This window comes from Pseudoliparis swirei, chromosome 16, assembly GCF_029220125.1.
Source record: "Pseudoliparis swirei isolate HS2019 ecotype Mariana Trench chromosome 16, NWPU_hadal_v1, whole genome shotgun sequence".
In the NCBI taxonomy this organism is placed as follows: domain Eukaryota; kingdom Metazoa; phylum Chordata; class Actinopteri; order Perciformes; family Liparidae; genus Pseudoliparis; species Pseudoliparis swirei.
The window spans coordinates 22,981,394-23,002,982 of record NC_079403.1 but is presented as its reverse complement, the minus strand read 5'-3'; the positions used below and the strand labels follow the sequence as shown (position 1 = coordinate 23,002,982).

At 44.1% G+C, this 21,589-nt stretch overlaps 1 protein-coding gene across 2 annotated transcripts in view; it reads left to right on the top strand.

The window, feature by feature from the left end:
• LOC130206041 (neurocalcin-delta A) overlaps positions 1-21,589 on the top strand; it is a 64,481-nt gene that overhangs the window by 8,830 nt on the left and 34,062 nt on the right. The window contains exon 1 of one of the 2 annotated variants that reach the window (XM_056433739.1): positions 20,057-20,288. The exons of the other annotated variant lie outside the window; for it this stretch is intronic. The gene's annotated coding sequence lies outside the window, so the exon portion shown is untranslated. Of the gene's footprint in view, positions 1-20,056; positions 20,289-21,589 lie in introns of those variants that run through there. 2 annotated transcript variants of the gene reach the window in all.

Below are 21,589 nucleotides of genomic sequence, written 5' to 3'. Positions count from 1 at the left end.
AACTTGTTGCGTCCCACCTGGATCGTCTCATACGACTCTCGTCACACGTATTAATAACTCGGCAGACGAACATCGTAACTCGTATTTGCATTGCAGATATTCACCGAGCGAACACAGAGAAACGAAATGCAAATAAATGGAAATAAAGAGCATATGATATTCTTGTTGTGTTGTTCTTTTTGACTAAAATGCACTTAGAGTGTATTTTGCATTATTCCCTTCTTCTGTTCTCAATCAGTCACTTCATGTTGTATCTGAAGTGCTCAAAGGCGTTCGCACGATAGCACCCTTTAGCACCCTTTAGCACACTTTCAACCACACACACTCTGGTGCCTCACCAGTTACACAGTCACAACCCACTTGAGCTGGGGGGAGGAGCTAAGTCTCGCTGAGAGGTCGTTGGCTTCACGCCCCGAATCACACGGGTGCAGAGCTCCGTGCACACGCATGTGCACCCCTGGGTGTCGGTAGAGTCCCCGTTGAACGTCCACTGTGACGTAGATTAGAGCTTGAGGCATAATAAGTGGCAGTCATCATGGAGTCCTAATCAGAAGGTACAGGTGGATATTGTCTGAGCTTAACGCTGCTCTGTCTGTACCTGCGTGATTTATTACTGCGACTTATTATTATTATAATAAGTCATTTACAAAAAGATTTTGAAAGATTAATGAAGATTTTTCTAAATCCAGCAAGAACAAAGTTAATTGTTTTTATTCTGACGCCTGCGAGAGACCCTTTCTGAGTAGTTGGTTGATGTAACGGAGGAAGAGCGATAAGAACATCTTCTCTGAGAAGAACAGAGACAATTAAATTCTGCCAGGAGACGTATCGGATATTTCACTTTTCTTTTTTACTTTTTTAATTATCAATTTTTATCAGTTTCACTGAACAAAAAAGAACAGAACAAAATATCGTAACTGACAAAAAGAAAAGAAAAAAGTAAATAAAAGAATTCCAGAAAAATAAAACAAAAAATGTAAATACAAATAAATTCATATTTCACTTCTTTTTTTCACACAAAACATTGTAACTGACAAAAAAAAGAAAAAAGTAAATAAAATAGAAAAGAACAAAAACTAATTAAAATACAAATAAGGAAAAGACAGACCACTCGTAGAAAATATATGTTAAATTAAATTAATATTTCACTTTTCTTTTTTACTTTTTATTTAACCATTTTTATCAGTTTCACTGAACAAAAAAGAACGGAACAAAACATTGTAACTCACAAAAAGAAAAGAAAAAAAGGAAATAAAATTGAAAAGAACAAAAAAAATTAAAAGACCACCAGGAGAAAATATATATTAAATTAAATTAATATTTTACTTTTTATAGGTTGTTGAAAACACTCTACTGTGTCTGTTCTTTCTTATTCAGACAGTTTTTCCTTTTCAAGCCACGTTTATGATCATAATTCATATAGTACATCGATAAAGCATTTTATGTATTGCAGGTGAATACACACACACACACACACACACGAGCCTGGCCCACATTGTCTTTATGTAATGTGCGGTAGAGGTAGGATGAAGAGCTTCTCGGCGCGATGGCCGCATGAGAGAGGAGCGAGGATGAGTGGGCCGGAGAGCCGCGACGGCCGGCCTGCTGCAGGAGGAGGCGGCTACTTGTAGGAGTGTACGCCTCGCACGAGTATGGGAGGAAGACGAGGAGGGCGAGGAAGACGAGGAAGACAACAAGCCGAAGCGCAGTTATTGTTACGGCATCTTCTGCGTTTCCTTCTGCGCTTCAGGTTGTATCAAGAGCTCCATTCCAGGTCACCTCCACATCGCTCTGGCCCTGTGACACCCCCACTGCTCCAGGGGCGATGGTAGGATTCAGAGACCAGGGGGGGGGGGGCGTCAGGTCAGGATACGGCCCCGGATATCCATCGTTTGGGACAGTTCATGGATTGGTTGAATCAGAAAGAGTGTGATTGTGCTCTGTAGTTGCGCTTCATGCAGTAGATGATAACACATCATTTACTTTGAGACGTTACTTGGCTGAAGCCCCCCTAAAATAGCTCTGTTCTATTCCTGTGTGAGGAACCAGACCATCTTCTTTATGTCGCTGCACAGTGGAGTCCAGATTAATTTAATGTTCCCTAATGTGAAGATACACGAGACGCTCAGGAGGCTGACTTTGTAAGTGTTTTCATGTGGGCGTGTTCTGAGAGGAGATAAGATACGGTTTATTAATGCAGGAGGAAATCATTCACTGCATGACCACACAACCAAGATCCCTGGCGGGGGCCGTGCTTCTTTTCTCCTTCTACATTGCAGAGCACTTTGATGATCCTCCTTTCACTTTGATGATCCTCCTTTCACTTTGATGATCCTCCTTTTGGCTCCAAAAGCAGCGAATTGAAGATTTCTTCCTCGTTTTAATTGGAGAAATATCTGGTAGAGTAGCGACCTGTCAATCACAGTAAGCCCCGCCCCTAAAGCGCCCCCTGCTTTATGGTCTGTTTGACTCTAAATGACCATAACGTACTAAATGATGACATCATGCTGTATAGAAGAAGACTTGAAACTAGAGATTGAGACATAAATGTTGACAATGTTTACTGAGGGAATACATCAAGAGAGAAGTAGTCATTATATAGACTTATATACAACCAGAGGAGTCGCCCCCTGGTGGTCTGGAGAGAGAATGCAGCTTTAACACATGAAGCATAGACTTCTATACAACCAGGAGTCGCCCCCTGGTGGTCAGGAGAGATAATGCAGCTTTTTCCCCCTGGTGGTCAGTCGATAATGCAGCTTTCACACATGAAGCATATGCATCAATACAACCAGAGGAGTCGCCCCTGGTGGTCAGGAGAGGGAGTGCAGCTTTCACACATGAAGCATATGCATCAATACAACCAGAGGAGTCGCCCCCTGGTGGTCAGTAGAGAGAATGCAGCATTTAAGACATGAAGCATATACTTCTATACAACCAGAGGAGTCACCCCCTGGTGGTTAGTAGAGAGAATGCAGCTTTAACACATGAAGCATAGACTTCTATACAACCAGAGGAGTCGCCCCCTGGTGGATTTAAGATTTCTAACTCGTTTTAATTGAAGAAATATCTGACCCCAAGTCATGCCTCGGATTACTAGCCACACTAGTTTGACTGCGGGAAAATTAGTGTCTACTTCAGGGTCATGGAAAACCTGGAAAAGTCCTGGTTTTTTTTAAATATGGTTATTTCCAGGCTTGGACAAGTCCTGGAGAGGAAAGAAATCCTATGAAAAAAATGGATATGCTTTGAAAAGAAAGACGCTCTAAATATAAACCGGCATACACTCTTTCATACTCACACATTTTTTGCTCGCTGCAAGTGAACGCACCGTAACTGAAAAGACATGAATGTTTATTCTTTTAATCAAACTATTGTCTCTCATTCATTTGTGTTATTTAAGGTGTTATACTGTATGCTTTGGAATCCCCATTGTTAGTTTAAATATGACATGTTCTCACTTTTTCATGTATGCACCGAGAAATTTGAAAATTTGGTTTAACGTCCTGGAAAAAGTCCTGGAAATCAAAAATGTGCATGAACCCGGCTACTTGTGTTCCTCCATGTCGACGCCAACAGCGCTTCACCCGTCATGGTGGCTGCTTTTGTACGTGTTGTGGACGTCCCGGTAACCAGACGCTATCTTTTCTGAGGTCCATAACGTCCCCTGAAGGCATCTCAGAGATGTTTAAAAAACGAAAAAGGGAAATTGATTTAAGGAGGATTATGACATTTAGGAGGAGTGGGAAATGTCGTCTTCAATTCTCTCTCTCTCTCTCGTTCTCAATACTGTGAATATCTGTTCGTAAAAAAACATTGACCTGCACGTGTCACTGCTGTGGGGGGGGGGGGGAGTGGTCATTTTATTTGCGGTAAAACATTTCTTTATGGATTTTCATAAAGTGCACCACCTGCCTAATTTCCATACGGCTGGATATCCCCGCGCTGCACACACACGGCCTGTCACCAGGAACATATTGTTGTTGTTGTTGTTGTCATACGCATAAACAATTACAGAGACTCAAATCTCCGGCTCACGGCAACAATTTGCGTACAAATCCACCCCGTAAAAAAAACTAAAACCACACAAGTGGAAATAACGTCACGTCACTGAAATGAAACGCGTTGCCGCCTCATTACCGAAAAACACGTCGGCCCTTCTGATGACATCATCGCCTCGCTCAGCCGCCGGTGAGGAGCAGAACGTTTGATCCTCGTGAACGCGGCTCAGCAGCTCTCCGCTAATGAAATGTCATCATCCCTTAAATTGCAGCGTCTTCCTGCTCATGTGACACAGCTGCTGGTGTTTGATGTTTTGCATCAATGCAGCACACACACACACACACACACACACACACACACACAGGTGTTTGTGGTTGAATAGTGTTCTAGCTTTCCACACCTGATTCTATCTGCTTTTTTCTCACGAAGCCAAACACAGGAACATGTTGCCATGGCATCGGACTGCAGTCGCCCCTTTGTCACATTTTTATGAAAGGCGACCCTCTGCTCTCCTGTGTCTGCACGTCCTCCCCTCTCTCTCTCCCCTCTCTCTCTCTCTCTCCCCCTCTCTCTCCTCTCTCTCTCCCTCTCTCTCTCTCCCTCTCTCTCCCCCCTCTCTCTCTCCCCCTCTCCCCCCCTCTCTCCCCCCCCTCTCTCTCCCCCCCTCTCTCTCTCTCTCTCTCTCTCATACCCTGTGACTCAAGCCATGTGTCTCCACAGGGGAGCCGACCGCTTCCTTTTTAGAAACTGTAAAAAAAAAATGTTTTAAATGACATCGTCTTCACTCCGAAAACAAATGGAAGAGCACGTTTACCGTGTAAAGATCCCGATGTGTAGAAGCCACGACGCCCATCTGTGTTCATCCATATTGCTGAAATGATGATGACGATGACCCAATGACGACGTCAGGTGGACGTTAACTCTATATGTCAACGTCACCTGAGCTCAGCCAGGTTTGTTTGGCGAGAGGGAGCAGAAGGGTGAACTATTCTTCAACCGCATTCAAGACGAAGCGAGGTGCTTCTGTTGAGGATGAGTTCCCTTTATGTTTCTGTTCTGCGATTAAAGAAAGAATTGAAGTGACACTACGAACAAAACGCCCACCGCTCCTACGTGGCGTCTGATTACGATATTTCCCTCTCTTTCCGATTGTTTGCTCGCTATTGCCCGGCGATCAACAGCTTTAAGATGACGCAATCGCATTTAACACAATCCTGAACTAAAGTTGGACTCCTTCATGGATTTTCCAGACTAGTTCTATTCTTAGTTTCACTTTGGCTCGGTCCTCCTCCTCCTCCTCCTCCTCTTCCTCCTCCTCCCTGTACTATAACATCAAGGTTATTGACTCATATACTTATAGAGCCCGAAGTGGCTGCACACGTATGAGTGTGTGTGTGGGGGGGGGGGGGGGGGGGGGCATTAATATACACACTAGCCAAACCAGCTCTCACAAGCACAGGAAGTAAAACCCTTTTTCTTTAAAGGCATCGATGGATTGAGGGAAATGTTGTTGGTCATCCATAATACAAACCCTATACCTCGGTATTTGAATACTTCTGACCACGTGATATTTCAGTTTTTCTTTTTTAATAAATCTGCAAAAATGTCTACATTTCTGTTTTTTTCTCTCAAGATGGGGTGCCGAGTGAAGATTAATGAGAATTAAAATGAACTTTTTTGATTCTAGCAAATGGCTGCAATGAAACAAAGTGAAACTGTTAAAGGGGTCTGAATACTTTCCGTAGCCACTGTACATTACGTCACTGAAAAGTCTAAATAAATATTTGCTTCTATATCAGAGCATCTATGGAGAAGCTCCCTAACATAATTGCCCATTACTGAGATGTTGTTATCACATGGGAAAAAAAGGTGTGTGTGTGCAAAAGCCTTCCCACTGAGTCACTATTCTGGGAAAGCCTCAGCAGCAACACCTCCTGTTTGGAGTGCTAGTGGGAGGAGCCTAATTATCACCATTCAGAAACAGGTTCTCCCTCACCTGTGCAAGAGAACATCTGCACTGGAGAACCCCGAGTGGACCACCCCACCGACACATCAGCATCTGGCTGTCGCACAAGTTCAGGCATCATTGAAGTATGAAGTCGGCCTCGGTGTGAGGGCGTATCCTCTGGGAACCAGGAACGTTGGTGGGGGCGATGTGATGCTCAGCAAATCCCCAAAGTTTTAGAAAAGTCATGGAAATGTGTTATATTCATATGTGAATTTTAAATTATTAATATGCTCTTAAAAGAAAAACGCTCAGATAAACCGGCATACACTCTTTCAAACTCGCACATTTTCCCGCGCTGCAAGTGAACGCATCTTAACTGAAAAGACGTAAATGTTTATTATTTTAATCAAACTATTGTCTCTCGTTCGTTTGTGTTATTTAAGGTTATATAGTGTACACTTTGGAATTGGAATTGTTCGTTTAAATACAACATTTTCTCACTTTTTCATGTTTCCACCGAGATTTCACAAAATGTTTAGTCATGTAAATTTGGTTTAACGTCCTGGAAAAAGTCCTGGAAATCAAAAATGTGCATGAACCCGGCTACTTGTGTTCCTCGGCTGCTTTTGTACGTGTTGTGGACGTCCCGGTAACCAGACGCCATCTTTTCTGAGGTTCATAACGTCCCCTGAAGGCACCTCAGAGAAAGAGATGTTAAAAAAACGAAAAAGGGAAATTGATTTAATTCTGCTCGTGACATTTAGGAGGAGAGGGATATGTCATCTTCAATCTCTCTCTCTCTCTCGTTCTCAATACAGTGAAATATCTGTTCGTCACAATGTCATCAACACGTCATCTAAAAATACAAATGTGTGCTATTTTTCAATGTATACTGACTGAAGTCGAGCTGGTAAAACCTCAGAGCCTGTAACACTTGCAGAGCAGGAAGTAGAGACTGAGGTTCGTGGTACTTTATTTGTACACATCGGTAGATTCCTCCATCATGACACACAGACACACACACACTTTTCAAACATAGACAAACATGATTCAAATAAAAGCTTTTAGAGTCACAATAACTACTCAAATACAATTTAATTCATAGATGAATAGAAAATAAATGTCATTTTGTCCCCACAGTGTGATCGTGGAAACACGAGGAACACAGCAACACGATGACGGGAACACTTTAACTCTCAGAGGCTATGAAGATTAACAGAGAAATGCTACACACAGAAAAATAATGGTTCTTTAATGGTTCTTTAAAAGGCGTTGTGGTTCTACGAAGAACCATCACCTACTGAAGAACCATTAGGGAAATGGTGCCTTAATGAACCCTGGTTTGGAGGTTCTTTGTGGACCCAGAAATGGTGCCTTAGAGAACCATGTTTTGAAGGTTCTTTGAGACACCTTTATAGGTTCTTTGAAGAACTCTTTAAGGACATGGTTCTTTAGAGAACCCTGGTTTGAAAGGTTGTTTGTGGAACCAGAAATGGTTCCTTAAAGAACCATGTTTTGAAGCTACTTTGAGACACCTTTATAGGTTCTTTGAAGAACTCTTTAAGAACATGGTTCTTTAAAGAACCATGTTTTAAAGGTTCTTTGAGACATCTGTATATGTTTTTGAAGAACTCTTTGAGGGTTTTTTTTTCTTTAAAGAACCCTGGTTTGGAAGGTTCTTTGTGGAACCAGAAATGGTGCCTTAAAGAACCATGTTTTGAAGGTTCTTTGAGACACCTTTATAGGTTATTTAGAGAACTCTTTAAGGACATGGTTCTTTAGAGAACCCTGGTTTGGAAGGTTCTTTGTGGACCCAGAAATGGTGCCTTAAAGAACCATATTTTGAAGGTTCTTTTAGACACCTTTATAGGTTCTTTAGAGAACTCTTTAAGGAAATGGTTCTTTAGAGAACCCTGGTTTGAAAGGTTCTTTGTGGACCCAGAAATGGTTCTTCTATGGCGTCACTCAAGTTGTGAAATTGCAACGGTCCAAAAACATGTTAAAAAGTTATAATTGTTAAAAGAAATGTTATAACAAGAAATAACCACAAAGAATTAAGAATAAAATTAAATATAATTGTCTGATATATGTTTTCTGTTTGATTTTTGTGAAAAAAAACTAAGAAAACACCTTGAATCTGTAAACTATTGCCTAATAGTCTTATTATTGACATATTTATGACAATTGCTCATATACTTTAAGCCTGAATAAGTATATTTATTATGTTTGAACAAAGGTTAAATGTTATTTCACAAGTTTCAAAAAGTGCCCCCAATATATTTTTTAATGCCCCTGGATTTCAGTCAGTGGGGGCAAAAATCACCCTGAAAAAAATATGTAAATTTCCTCCCCTGGCTGGAAGTGACAGCTATATAAAGACATGGGGTAATAAATAGTCCCATATATGGACACACGGTTGCGTCATGGTGTGTGTTGCTCTTGGTTGTTGGTTTGTGTTATTCTGAGTGCAGCTCTCCTGTTTCTCAGGTGAAGCTGTTTCTCAAACTTTTCTTTGTTCATCCGACAGGAAAAAAAGCTTTCATGTTTTTTTTCCGTCTGCCGAGACGAGCCGTTGGCGTGCTTGAAAAAGAGCCGGACACGTAACTCGAGGTTTGATAAGAATACCCCGTAATTGAAGGGTAATTACTGTGTAATGAGTCGGCTGTTTGCTTTAGAAAAAAAGCAAAATGATGAACTGAAATCCTCCATTCTCGTACAGATGAAGCGCGGTGATGTTTTTCGTCGGCCTTCATTCGCTCCACATCGCACGTTAGATGCACGTCATTGGCGATAGATTTCTTTTTTACCCTGGTGCATTAATAAAAAACAGTCTTTCATTACGTTTGAAACCTCCTGTGGACAAATACAATGCCTTTGAAATCCAGTCGATGAATCCTTTCCCATCACTTTGACTTTTATTTTGTTTAATCTATTCGTCTTTTGTCTAGTTTCTATACAGCAGACTGTTTTTGAGCTGTTTTTAGCACTTAGCCTGTACTCTTTGGTTTGGGCCTGAAATGAGATCTGAGCTTTTCTTTTTTTCCAACTCTCTTTGTCTGATCTAAATACTTAACTCCTCGTTAATTAGGTCATTTCTCTGAAGAGCACAGTGGCTCTGTTCCCCAGCAGACGGGGAAAACTTTCCTCTTATGGCGACTCGCAAATATTTTAACATGTTTAAATATTTGAAGTATGACCTTTTATACAGATCTGATTCCTCACAGGCTGAAAAGACAAACATATTATATTTACCTATATCTATCTGCCTTGGAACTCACATTTACAACATTATGGTCTAAAATGCGTAAATTTGGCGCATGCCTATTGCCTCCATGCAGCCGGTGGCGTGCAGCTAACTGTACTAACAGTGCTAACAGTGGCTGGGGCATATTGCTTGTCTCGGGCATGCTCAGGGGCAACTATGAGGTATGATATCATGTTTTGAAATGATGACATCATAATTATCAAGTCAGATTTTGTCCATATTTTCTACCAGCAGGTAAAAAGCAGAAGATTATCTAAAGGCCCAGATTTCATCAAAGGACGCGCTCCTCTCGCCCTCTTTATCGAACTCGTATCCGTCCGGTCTAAACCAGCTCCACGATCCCTGTTGTTGTTGTTGTTGTTGTTGTTAGTCAGTTGTGTTGTTTCCCATGACTCTTGAGATGAGCCGGAGGAAGCTGGATGTGATTTCCACACAGTTCCCAGGACCCCAGATCTCCCCAAAACACAGCCGTCACACACACACACTCGTAAATCAGGCACAAGTGTGTGTGTGCGTCTGTTACTAACATTAAAAGAGATAAATGACTTGAAACATCCTTTAGCTCTTTAATACACACGCGTTGTCAACCACACACACACACACACACACACACACACAGGGCTCTCCGTCTCAGGGACAGGCGGTAGAGAGGACATTAACTCTCGTACGCTCACACTTCAGGTCACTTCCAGCCGGACCTTTGACCCCCCCTGCGATGACGTCCGGTCTTGGAATGGGGGTCGTCACCACGGTAACGCACAGTTACTGCCGCCGCTTCGGTTCACCCCTGAAAACGTTATCGCTGTTTCTCCGTTGAATTAACATGAACAGATGGGTCTTCTTTTAGAAATGGGTGCGTGGAGACTGTGCGTGTGCGTGTGTGTGTGTGTGTGTGTGCGTATGCAGAGTCTGTGTGTGCATGTGAAGAGTCTGCATATGCGTGTCTGTGCAGAGTCTGTGCGTATTTATGTGTGTGTGTGTGTGTAGTCTGTGCGTATGCGTGTGCGTGTGCATGTGAAGAGCCTGTGCGTGTGTGTGTGTGCAGAGTCTGTGCCTGTGTGCGTGTGCGTAGTCTGTGTGTGTGCGTGTGCAGAGTCTGTGCCTGTGTGTGTAGTCTGTGTGTGTGTAGTCTGTGTGTGTGTAGTCTGTGCGTAGTCTGTGTGTGTGCGTGTGCAGAGTCTGTGCCTGTGTGTGTAGTCTGTGCGTAGTCTGTGTGTGTGCGTGTGCAGAGTCTGCCTGTGTGTGTGTGCGTAGTCTGTGTGTAGTCTGTGTGTGTGTGTGCAGAGTCTGTGCCTGTGTGTGTGTGTGTGTGTGTGTCTGTGTGTGTGTCTGTGTGTGTGTGTGTGTGTGTGTGTCAGGACTCGTGCTCAGAGGACCAGAGCGTGACTCACTGGTCGTGATGTGTGTGGAGTGTGTGGACTCTCTGTAATCCGCTCGTGTGCAGAGTGCCTGTGTGTGTGTTGTGTGTGTGTGTGTGTGTCTGTGTCTGTGTGTGACAGAGACACTCTCACGTGACTGGATGTGATGTGTGTCGAGACGGGACGTGGTGAATCTCGCTCGGCGCTCGGCAGCCGCCATGAAGAAGAAGAGATGACGGCGACCGGCCGTCTCTCTTCTTCTTCTTCTTCGTCTTCTTCTTCTTCTTCATCGCATTGCATCAGAGGACGGAGAGTGTGTTGGAAGAAAAAAGGGTTTCTTTGTTTTACGATCTGCAGTCCTGTTTCCCTACCGGCTGTAAACGGGATTACGGAGATGACACTCTGGATTATAGAGAAATAGAGACAGTCTGAGTAATAAAATAGAAATAGTACAACTGCCAAAATAGATGAGAGCCGTAGAACATGCTGAACTAAGATAATCAGCATGTGAATGTGAATGTGTCCACGTCAAAAAAACTCAACCGTTTGTTTACAATATATACGAATAGATTTAATTTCTTCCATTAAACAATCTCTGCCTTTTCTTCTTCTGCTCTGGCATCGACTACTTTTCATCCTCATCCTCATCATTACCTTCGCATTGAAAATGCGGAAGGTTATGTTTTGATCTCCGTGTATTTTTTTATTTATTTGTATGCGTGTTACTCGCATAACTCAAAAAGTATTAAACCGAATCGCATGAAATTGGGTGGGATAATTGGTTATTATCCGGGGACCATTTGATTAGATTTTGGAATCAATCGGGTCAAAGGTCAAGGTCAAGGTCATGAAAAGGTCAAAATCTTCTTTTTACCATAGCCATTACCATTGGTCAATTTTGATCCAATTGGCATGCAACTAATGCCAAAATGTTCATAAGTCAATGCCCAATCTTGTGATGTGTGAAGGTATGCGCTCTACCGATTGCCCGTTCTAGTTCAGAATGTTTCATCGTTGCCTCGAGCGCCGACAACTGAAGACTAATTCCTTTTAATATATTTTAGATTGATCTCCCCAGGAAGGTCGAACATGGCGGATGTCAAACCCAGTTTAGTTGTTTACGGTTTCGCCTTTTTAAAGTTCTCTCCCGTCGTCTCTTTTCTTTCATCCGGTGCAGAACATTAATCCCTTCTCTGTGGACGGATCTTATTCTGGTAAATAACTGAATTAAAGCGACGGCGCCGACGCGAGCCGTCGAGCGTTCCTCAAACTCGTGGCCGTTATTCACCGTTATTGTTCTCTGCTTTGTTGTCCTCGGCAACAAAATATCATCAAATCCATCACAGCACACAAAATAATATTTGCTCATATATTTATGCCGATGAATAAATGAATAGACTGTCGCTCCGGGGCAACATGTAAAATGTGAGACCTGTCTTTGTGAAGGACTGCATAGCAATCTCCTTCTGCACCACAACAACATTAATTAAACTGTTAAAATATCACCAAGTAAAGAACTTTAGCATTAAACTATGAAACTATATTTAACGGATCCCCGTGTATGAAGTGGCATGAAACTCACTGCTGGTGAGATTACTCCTCTCTCCTCTCCTCCTCTCTCTCTCCTCCTCCTCCCTCTCCTCTCTCCTCTCCCTCTCCTCTCTCCCTCTCTCCTCTCCCTCTCTCCCTCCTCTCTCTCTCTCCCTCTCTCTCTCTCCTCTCCTCTCCTCTCCCCTCTCTCCTCTCCTCTCTCCTCTCCTCTCCCCTCTCTCCTCTCTCCTCTCCTCTCTCCTCTCCTCTCCTCCTCTCCTCTCTCCTCTCTCCTCTCCTCCCTCTCTCCTCTCCTCTCTCCTCTCTCCTCTCTCCTCTCTCCTCTCTCCTCTCTCCTCTCTCCTCTCTCCTCTCTCCTCTCCCCTCTCCTCTCTCCTCTCTCCTCTCTCCTCCTCTCTCCCTCTCCTCTCTCCTCTCTCTCCTCTCCTCTCTCCTCTCCTCTCTTCTCTCCCCTCCTCTCCTCCTCTCTCCTCTCCTCCTCTCTCCTCTCTCCTCCTCTCTCCTCTCTCTCCTCTCTCCTCCTCCTCCTCTCCCTCCTCTCCTCTCTCCTCTCCTCTCCTCTCTCCTCTCTCCTCTCTCCTCTCTCCTCTCTCCTCTCCTCTCTCCTCTCTCTCTCCTCTCTCCTCTCTCCTCTCCTCTCTCCTCTCTCCTCTCCTCCTCTCTCTCTCCTCTCTCCTCTCTCCTCTCTCTTCTCTCTCCTCCTCTCCTCTCTCCTCTCTCCTCTCTCTCCTCTCCTCTCTCTCCCTCCTCTCTCCTCTCTCCTCTCTCTCTCTCCCTCTCTCCTCTCTCCTCTCTCCTCTCCTCTCTCCTCCCTCCTCTCCCTCCTCTCTCCTCTCTCCTCTCTCCTCTCCTCTCCTCTCTCCTCCTCCTCTCCCTCTCCTCTCTCCTCTCCTCTCTCCTCTCCTCTCCTCTCTCCTCTCCCCTCTCTCCTCTCTCTCTCCCTCTCCTCTCTCCTCTCGCCTCTCGCCTCTCGCCTCTCTCCTCTCTCCTCTCCTCTCCTCCTCTCCTCTCCTCTCTCTCCTCCTCCTCTCTCCTCTCCTCTCTCCTCCCCTCCTCTCTCCTCTCCTCTCTCCTCCCTCCTCCTCTCCTCTCTCCTCTCCTCTCCTCTCTCCTCTCCTCCTCCCTCTCCTCCCTCCTCCTCTCCTCTCTCCTCTCCTCTCCTCTCTCCTCTCTCCCTCCTCTCCTCTCTTTCCCCTCCTCTCCTCTCCTCTCTCCTCCCTCCTCCTCTCTCCTCTGTCCTCCTCCTGTCTCCTCTCTCTCCTCTCCTCCTCCTCTCCTCTCTCCTCTCTCCTCTCTCCTCTCTCCTCTCTCCTCTCCTCTCTCCTCTCCTCTCCTCCCTCCTCTCCTCTCTCCTCTCCTCTCCTCTCCTCTCTCTCCTCTCCTCTCCTCTCTCCTCTCCCCTCTCCTCTCTCCTCTCTCTCCTCTCTCCTCTCTCTCCTCTCTCCTCTCTCCTCTCCTCTCTCCCCTCTCTCCTCTCTCCTCTCTCCTCTCCCCTATCTCCTCTCAGGACAATGCATTGTTCCATTGGCAGCCATATGGCGTGTGGGAGACTTCCCTGTCCGCCCGCCAGGTTTCTCGTGTCGTCGTTGGCAGAACATTTGTGATTACGCAACCGCCGCATTCCCGGCATGGCGGCGGTCACCGCGCTGCGTCTGTCCCGTGTCGACAAAAAAAGGCTCAATGGTTCCAAAGAGTTCCTCTTGAAGCTCGGCCCTCTCGTCATAACCACGACGTGAGTGTTCGTTGTCCACACACCGGTCCGCGAGGAGAGAAATTATGTATTCGGGACGTTAAGGATCGATTCATCTTTGCCCGACGCTGGAATATCTTAAAAGATAACTTCATTTTGCCGGGATGCTCGTAATAACGTATTTAATTATGTTGAAAAAGTGGCTCCTCTGAACAGGAGAACTTTTTAAAAGAGGCACTTTTCTGATAAACTGCCCTCACCTGTTCATGGACTCGAGGGCCTCGAACTCTAAAAGAACACAGAATAACCACCAAGTGCATTTGAACTCAACATTTTAACAGCTAGTATATCCTCCTCCTCCTCCTCCACCTCCTTCTTCTTCTTCTTTTTCCTCCTTCTCATCCTCTTCCTCCTCCTCCTTCTTCTTCTTCTTTTTCCTCCTTCTCATCCTCCTCCTCCACCTCCTCCTTCTTCTTTCTCCTCCTCCTCCTCCTACTTCTTTTTCTCTTTCTTCCTTCTCCTCCTCCTCCACCTCCTTCTTCTTCTTCTTTCTCCTCCTTCTCCACCTCCTTCTTCTTCTTTTTCCTCCTTCTCATCCTCCTCCTCCACCATCTTCTTCTTCTTCTTTCTCCTCCTTTTCCTCCTCCTCCTCCACCTCCTTTTTCTGCTTTTTCCTCCTTCTCATCCTCCCCTCCTCCTCCACCTTCTTCTTCTTCTTCTTCTTCTTTTTTCTTCTTCGTCTTTCTTCTTCTTCCTCCCCTCCCCCCTCCTCCTTCATGGCCGCCCTCAAAGGGCTGTAACTGAAACATATAAATGTATACACTACTCCCCAACATATTGTTAAATAACTTTCTTTGCATTTGATTATTTGTTTATTTGCGTGTCGGTGATGGGTATCAGGTGATGTTATCCTCCAAGAGAAGGATTAATCCTATCACCACCGTCGGGTCCTTTCCAGACACCTTAAAGTACCAGCCAGAAAAAAACCACCTTTTTAGTGGATGTGAGTCAGCGGTGAGGAGTTTCCCCGGGCGAGTACATCGCAGCCCATTCAGAGCGTCCTCCATCAATACCCAATCTCATAGATTGTTGCCCCACATTAGTCACTGAGACACAAACACTTGGCAATACAGGGTCCAAGTTGACAAATACAGAAGTTCCCCTCAAGTTTAGCCTTTTTTTTCTTCTCACAATCTTGCTTTATTATTCATCGTGATGAATAATAAAAACACCAACGCCATCCACCGTCATCTGACCGTCGGGGCGACATCGTGTGGGTGGGCGTGTACGTGCTTTGGCTAATTTGTTGGGTAAGACACTCAAACCCTCGTTAAGAGCACCGCCCTCCCCGACGGTGATTATCCACTGGCTAATCTGTCGTTATCTAATACCTGGAGCCCGGCTGCTGGGAGGAACATGACGGCATCTCTGGTGCAGGTCCCAGACTTCAGCGTTTGAATCTCACCGGCCAATCACCATCTCACTCTTGAGCCAGGGTAAAACATTTACATATTTTTTAAGGGGCAATTTTTCCCCCCACTGACTGAAATCCAGGGGCATTTAAAAAGAAATGGGTGGCAACTTTTTGAAACTTGTGAAATATCATTTAACCTTTGTTAAAAAATTATAAATATACTTATTTAGGCTTACAGTATATGAGCAATTGTCATAAAAATGTAAATAATAAGACTATTAAGGCAATAATAAGACTATTAGGCTGTAGTCTACAGATTCAAAGTGTTTTCTTTGACTTTTTTTAACAAAAAACAAACAGAAAACAGAAATCAGACAATCATATTAAATTGAATTCTTATTTCTTTGTGGTTATTTATTATTATTACATAACAACTATTAACAATTGTAACTTATTTCTTTTTTTTTATAATTAAAAATTCTATTTATTGATTTTTTTTGGTGTACTAGTACAAGCAACACAGATGAGGCACACACAACAACAAAACGCTATTAAATTATCATAATTATCAGAGGTAATTATGGGGTTTTTTTTGCCTCAGGGGTAACATTATATTTCTTATGGGCGCTTTTGCCCTTTGCCCTCGTGTATTTCTGACGCTGCGATGAGCATCCATTTGTCGTCTCTCATTATTGCTTTTTGAGCGTTGATTTCGCAATTTCAGGCATTTAATTTCCGTAGTTTCTTCCATGAACCTGTCCTGACAATACACAGAGTTATTCAGGAGTCGGCTTCGAAGCGGGGACACGGTTGTGAGGAGAGTTTCCTTTCCCAGAGGAACCACTTCTAAAGGGTTTGCCTTGGAAAGAGAAGTTGTTTTCTCTTCCGCCCATGCAGTTGCTTCCTGAGTCATCAGGAGGAAGGAATTCCCTCTAGTGCTGCTCACCCACCCTACATCCTAACTCTCTCTCTCTCACACAAAGAGCGGTCACATGCTTCGACACAAGTGCTCTGCAGAGTGTCTAAAAGTAGTGAAAAGGCCTTTTCAAAAGGTGAGATAAGGGGGTTATATGGTACACAACTGGCAACCTGCAGGTCTGTATGTGAAGCCAATGCTTTAGTGCCTTAAAGCCTTGAATGTGTGCCATTCAAAAGTCCGGAGTCACTTAGAAATGTCTTTATTTTTCAAAGAAAAGCTGTTTTTTCAATGAAGATACCATTAAATTAACATAAATACACTCTGTACATAGTTAATGTGGTACATGTCTATTCTCTGGTGTTTAATGAAGTCTCTACAGAGGTGTGTAGAGGCCCATCTCCAGTGTTCTAATGGTACATTGTGTTATCGCCTTAGAAGACGAACGGAGAGGTAGAAAACCCTTGAAAATCCTTTTTGTGTGAGCGCAGCTGAAAACAGTTATGCTGGTGAGAGAAGCTATAAAACTGGCCTTCCTTTGAGCCACAAGTTTGAAGAACAACATTAATATTTAAAATAAAAATCATTATTTCTAACCTTGTCAATGTCTTGACTATATTTTCGATTAATTTAGCTATTTATTTGATTTAAAAAAGTGTGAGTTTTCATGGTAAACACAAAATTGTCTGGGTGACCCCAAACTTCTGACCAGTAGTGTATATACAGGCGTCTAAATGCAGTAATGTGTCTTTTTCTTGTTATTTATCTCTGTTGCAACACATACTCCCCCTGTATTGTCCCCCAACCGATCAGTATGATGAACAGCATCTCAGCCCAGCTTCAAATGAAGCCCATATGAAATATAAAACCAATACAACTTGGCCTTTTCAACACGGTGGACGATGCTTTCTTCTATAAACCATGTAAAAACCTTAAGGCGTGACCAGTGCACACACGAATCCCCCCAAACTCAGGCTTTGGTCTAAATAATTCATCCCTCAACCAATGTACCCACCTGGCAGACTCTCATTTCAGTGTCTTACATCACCTCATCTCTGTGTGCTTCTCACTTCGCCTCTCTCCTTTACTCCCCTGTAATATCTGTACATTATTTGCCTCCTTCCTGGTTTCTTATTTTTGTGCATATCAGATCACCAAACAATGTTGATATTAGACAAAGATGGATAAGTATTTTAGTAAATACTAAATGCTATCCAAACCTACTTGGCCCGAAGTCATTTCCCCCAGAACCTGATAACTGGTTGTGCCCGCTTGGCGGCAACAACTGCAATCAAGCGTTAGCGATAACTGGCAATGATTCTTTCACATGGCTATGGAGGAATGTTGACTCTACTTTGCTGAATTGTTTTAATTCCGCCACATTGGATGGGTTTTTCGAGCATGAACGGCAGATATATATATATATATATATATATATATAAATAAATATATATTTATATATATAAATATATATATATAAATAAATATATATATTTATTTATATATATATATATTAGTATATATATAAATATATATATTTATTTATATATATATAAATATTTATTTATTTTTTATTATTATATATATATATATATATATACTTGCAGTCATTGTTAAATTACTCTTGCCCTGCTCTGTGTTGGTTCTCTCTGGTCCATTTGGGATGTCATTTCTTTTCTCTATCCATGGGCTTTTCACTCGCCCATACACACCCTCACTAACAGCGGTCCAATGGAGGGGGGTTTCACTCGGCTGACCCCCTGCACCAACAGACCCTAATCTGGGCCCCACGGCGCTCCTTTCAACTGGCCGGGAGACGCTATTCAGATGAACGTCATCAGCCCAAAAGCTTTTCATGCTCTCGGGGCAGCGGAGGATGGGGAGGGGGAGGGGGGGGGGGGTAAGGAGGCTCGTGAAATGTTTTATCTGCACCCCCTCGTTCTTCGTGGTGTTACACAAGCCCCGCCCCCAAAATGAACTTCACACAAGGCACGGAGCATTTCTACAGCAGATGAAGACAGAATTGCTGTTTCGTGAACGAGCACCCAGACGGCCCTCCGAAAACAATCACAAAAGCTGCAACATTAGTACCAGTATTACAATATTTAATGTGACAATCAAAAATGCAATTGGATTCAATTTCTTATGCACGAAAACACAACAGCCCTTCAGGTAATCTGTTGTTACCCCCCCCCCCTCCCCCCTCGTGTGTAAACAGGTAGGTATAAATGCTTTATTCAGTTTATTTTACGTACAGTAATTTACACATCGCTACATATCTGGATTAAAACACAGATTAGCACTTCAGTGGCACTTAAATAGCTCTTATTATGGTACTTTTGTAGTTCGACTATGTTGAGGAAATGTTACTTTCTGTATTCTTGTTCTTAGTTTGTACTCGAGGTTGAATGCACTTTTTGTAAGTCGCTTTGGATAAAAGCGTCTGCTGAATGACATGTGATGTAATAATGTAATCTAAAAATAGAGCCGTCATGGTATTTGTGAAAGGAATATTTTAACATTTTGGATAATGTGCAACCGCCAGCAGCCCAATAACGTATCACCTGCCTCCTAATTACCAACTTCACGTATAACAACAACAGGTTGTGCAACTCTTTCTCCGTCACAGCGTCAGCTCGTGAGCCTCGGAGGTGCCGGCTGAGCAATGAAGGACATCTCTTTGTCCCGGGGTCCACGGCGCAGAACCTTTGGGATGAAAAGATACCGCGTTTGGGACAATTCTGGGACTGTAGAGAAACTCGGCATAACTAATAAGATGTAGTTTTTTCCCATCGTGGTTGTCTTACAGAGTAAAAACCACCGGCGCGTGAGATGAAAACAACAGATGCGTTTTGTGATTTTTTAAAGCTGCTGTTTAGTATTTATGTTCATTACTTTAATGGATAAAAAACGTTACGTACATTATGCAACCTGCAGAATGTAAATACAGCTGCATGTGTATGTTGTGTAAGAGTCAGCAGAAGCTAGTTAACTCACTTAGTTCATCATAAATAACTTATAATAAAACTATATTTATTATGGAGAGTCAAAGTCAATTTGAGATGTTGGTTGTTAGAAATACGTTTATTTAAAGTTTTTAATAGTTACACAATAACAGATAAATAAAAATTACATAACAGCATAACAACCAACTATACGGACAATCAGACAAGGACAGAATAACACAGAAGGAGGAGGAGGAGAAGTAGAAGAAGAAGAAGTAGGAGAAGAAGAAGTAGAAGGAGGAGGAGAAGTAGGAGAAGAAGAAGTCGATGAAGAAGGAGGAGAAGTAGAAGAAGAATAAGTAGAAGAAGGAGGAGAAGAAGAAGTAGAAGGAGGAGGAGGAGGGAGGAAGAAGAAGAAGAAGAGGAGAAAGGAAAAGAGGAAGAGAAAAAAGGAGAAGTGGAGGGAGAAGAATACGAAGAAGAGAAGGAGGGGAATGAGAAGAAGAGGAAGAAATATTAGAAGAAGAGGAGGAAGAGAAGGGGAATAAGAAGAGGAAGAGGAGGGAGATGAAGAAGAGGGTGAAGAAGGCGGAGAAGAGGAGTAAAAGAGAAAAAATGAGGAGGAGAAGAAGAGGAGGAGGGATGAGAAGAAGAGGAAGAAATAGGAGAAGAAGAGGAGGTAGAGAAGAAGAAGAGGAAGAGGAGGGAGAAGAGGAGTAAGAAGGTGAAGAATAGGATGAAGAAGGAGAAGAACAGTAAGAAGAAGGTGGAGAAGAGAAAAAGATGAAGACGAAGAAGGAGAAAACAACTCGAAACCTGTCTGCGTGCGCGTGCACGTTGGGTGACCTATGGGAAATCATTTCTGTGCAGCCTGTTACCACGGCAACACGGGCTTCTCCGTCTCTCTCCCCCCCCCCCCCCCCCCTCCAGAGCAGAGCGAGGTCACGTGACTGCTCTGACGTCAAGCTGGAGGGGCAGGCAGGCGGAGGGGCAGCTCGTATCGTCTCCGGGTCTGTCACTCAGTCCGTCTCCTCCGCCGCTGTTCTACCTCTCTCTCTCTCTCTCTCTCTCTCGCGCGCGCGCTCATCTTTGTTTCTTCTTCGCCTGCATCGCTTCTCTTCGTGCCGCTTCCACAACACTCGAGAGAGAGCGTGCGCGATGGACTGCTGAACGGGCGCGCGCGTCGCTACCGAAGTGAGGTGAGCTTCCTGCGGCTTGTTTTTCCTCTTTGTGTGCGTGTGGGTCGCGTGCATGAGCGGCCAGCGGTTTGCGTCCAGAGCGGTGGTTGTGCAGTCGCGTTGACGCGAGGAGGCAAGTTTGAGTCGCGCAGAACGGAAGTTGCTTATTTGAGATGTATTCCCTGAGGTGTGTGTGCGTGCGCGTGCGTGTGTGCGTGCGTGCTGGGAAACGCAGGATTTGGCGAAACTTTAGAGGGGAAGGAAATGCATAACACGAAGAGTGATGTTTGAGGGCTTTTGATCTGTGAAGACTAGTTGCTTTCTTTCTCTCTGCACACACACACACACACAGCCCAATGCAGGAAGTGAGTGTATGATCAGAGAGAGAGAGAGAGAGAGAGAGTTTGATCCTTAGGTGTGTGTGTGTGTGTGTGTGTGTGTGTGTGTGTGTGTGTGTGTGTGTGTGTGTGTGTGTGTGTGTGTGTGTGTGTGTGTGTGTGTGTGTGTGTGTGTTCTGTGCAGTTGGAAGTGATGGGTACCTCCACATGGCTTTTCCTCTCAAAGCCTTGCTCGTGTTTGAGGCAGCCAGAGAGGGAGGGGTTGGGGGGGGGGCATAGCAGCTGCCACCTGCCCCCCTTGGAGGGAAGAGAGGGGGGGGAGGGCTCTGAGGTATGCCGCTGCAAAAGAAATGTAACTCTTGTTTTCTCAAGATTTTTTTTCTCTCAAGAAATACAGTCATGGGGCTGAGATATCAGGGCATTCATCCAAAAAGTGTTTTTCTTCAGGAATTTTCCTTGACAAGTGTTTAGCTTGAGGACCCCCCCCCCCACACACACACACACACACACACACACACACACCTCCCTCCGTGCCTCACACACAATAGCGCGACAGACCCACGTTTATTTAGCCCAAATAGGGTGGACTGAAAAGGGAAATGTGCATAACAAGTGGTTTGGCTCCACACTTTCTCCCTCTCTCCTCCTCCTCCTCTCTCTCTGCTGTGAAATTTCATCCCTCCCTCCCCCCATCTTAACGGAGTAGAGACGAGCCAAGGGGCGAGTAACAGGTCTTTGTCACCTCTGAAGTCTTCCAGCCGCAGATATTCACCGACTCCACATCCAATTAAATGCTCAGATCAGGAAATCAATTTACATTCTCGCTGCCGATTGGATCCGATTGAGGGTTTTGGTTTCTGGTCGTTGTGACATGAGACCAGAACACGGACGATGCGATGGCGTCGGGTCAGATGAAGGACTCTGGCTTTCATGATGTAAACGTTTCATCTGGATGTATTTCCCTTTCACAGAATCCTGAAGTAG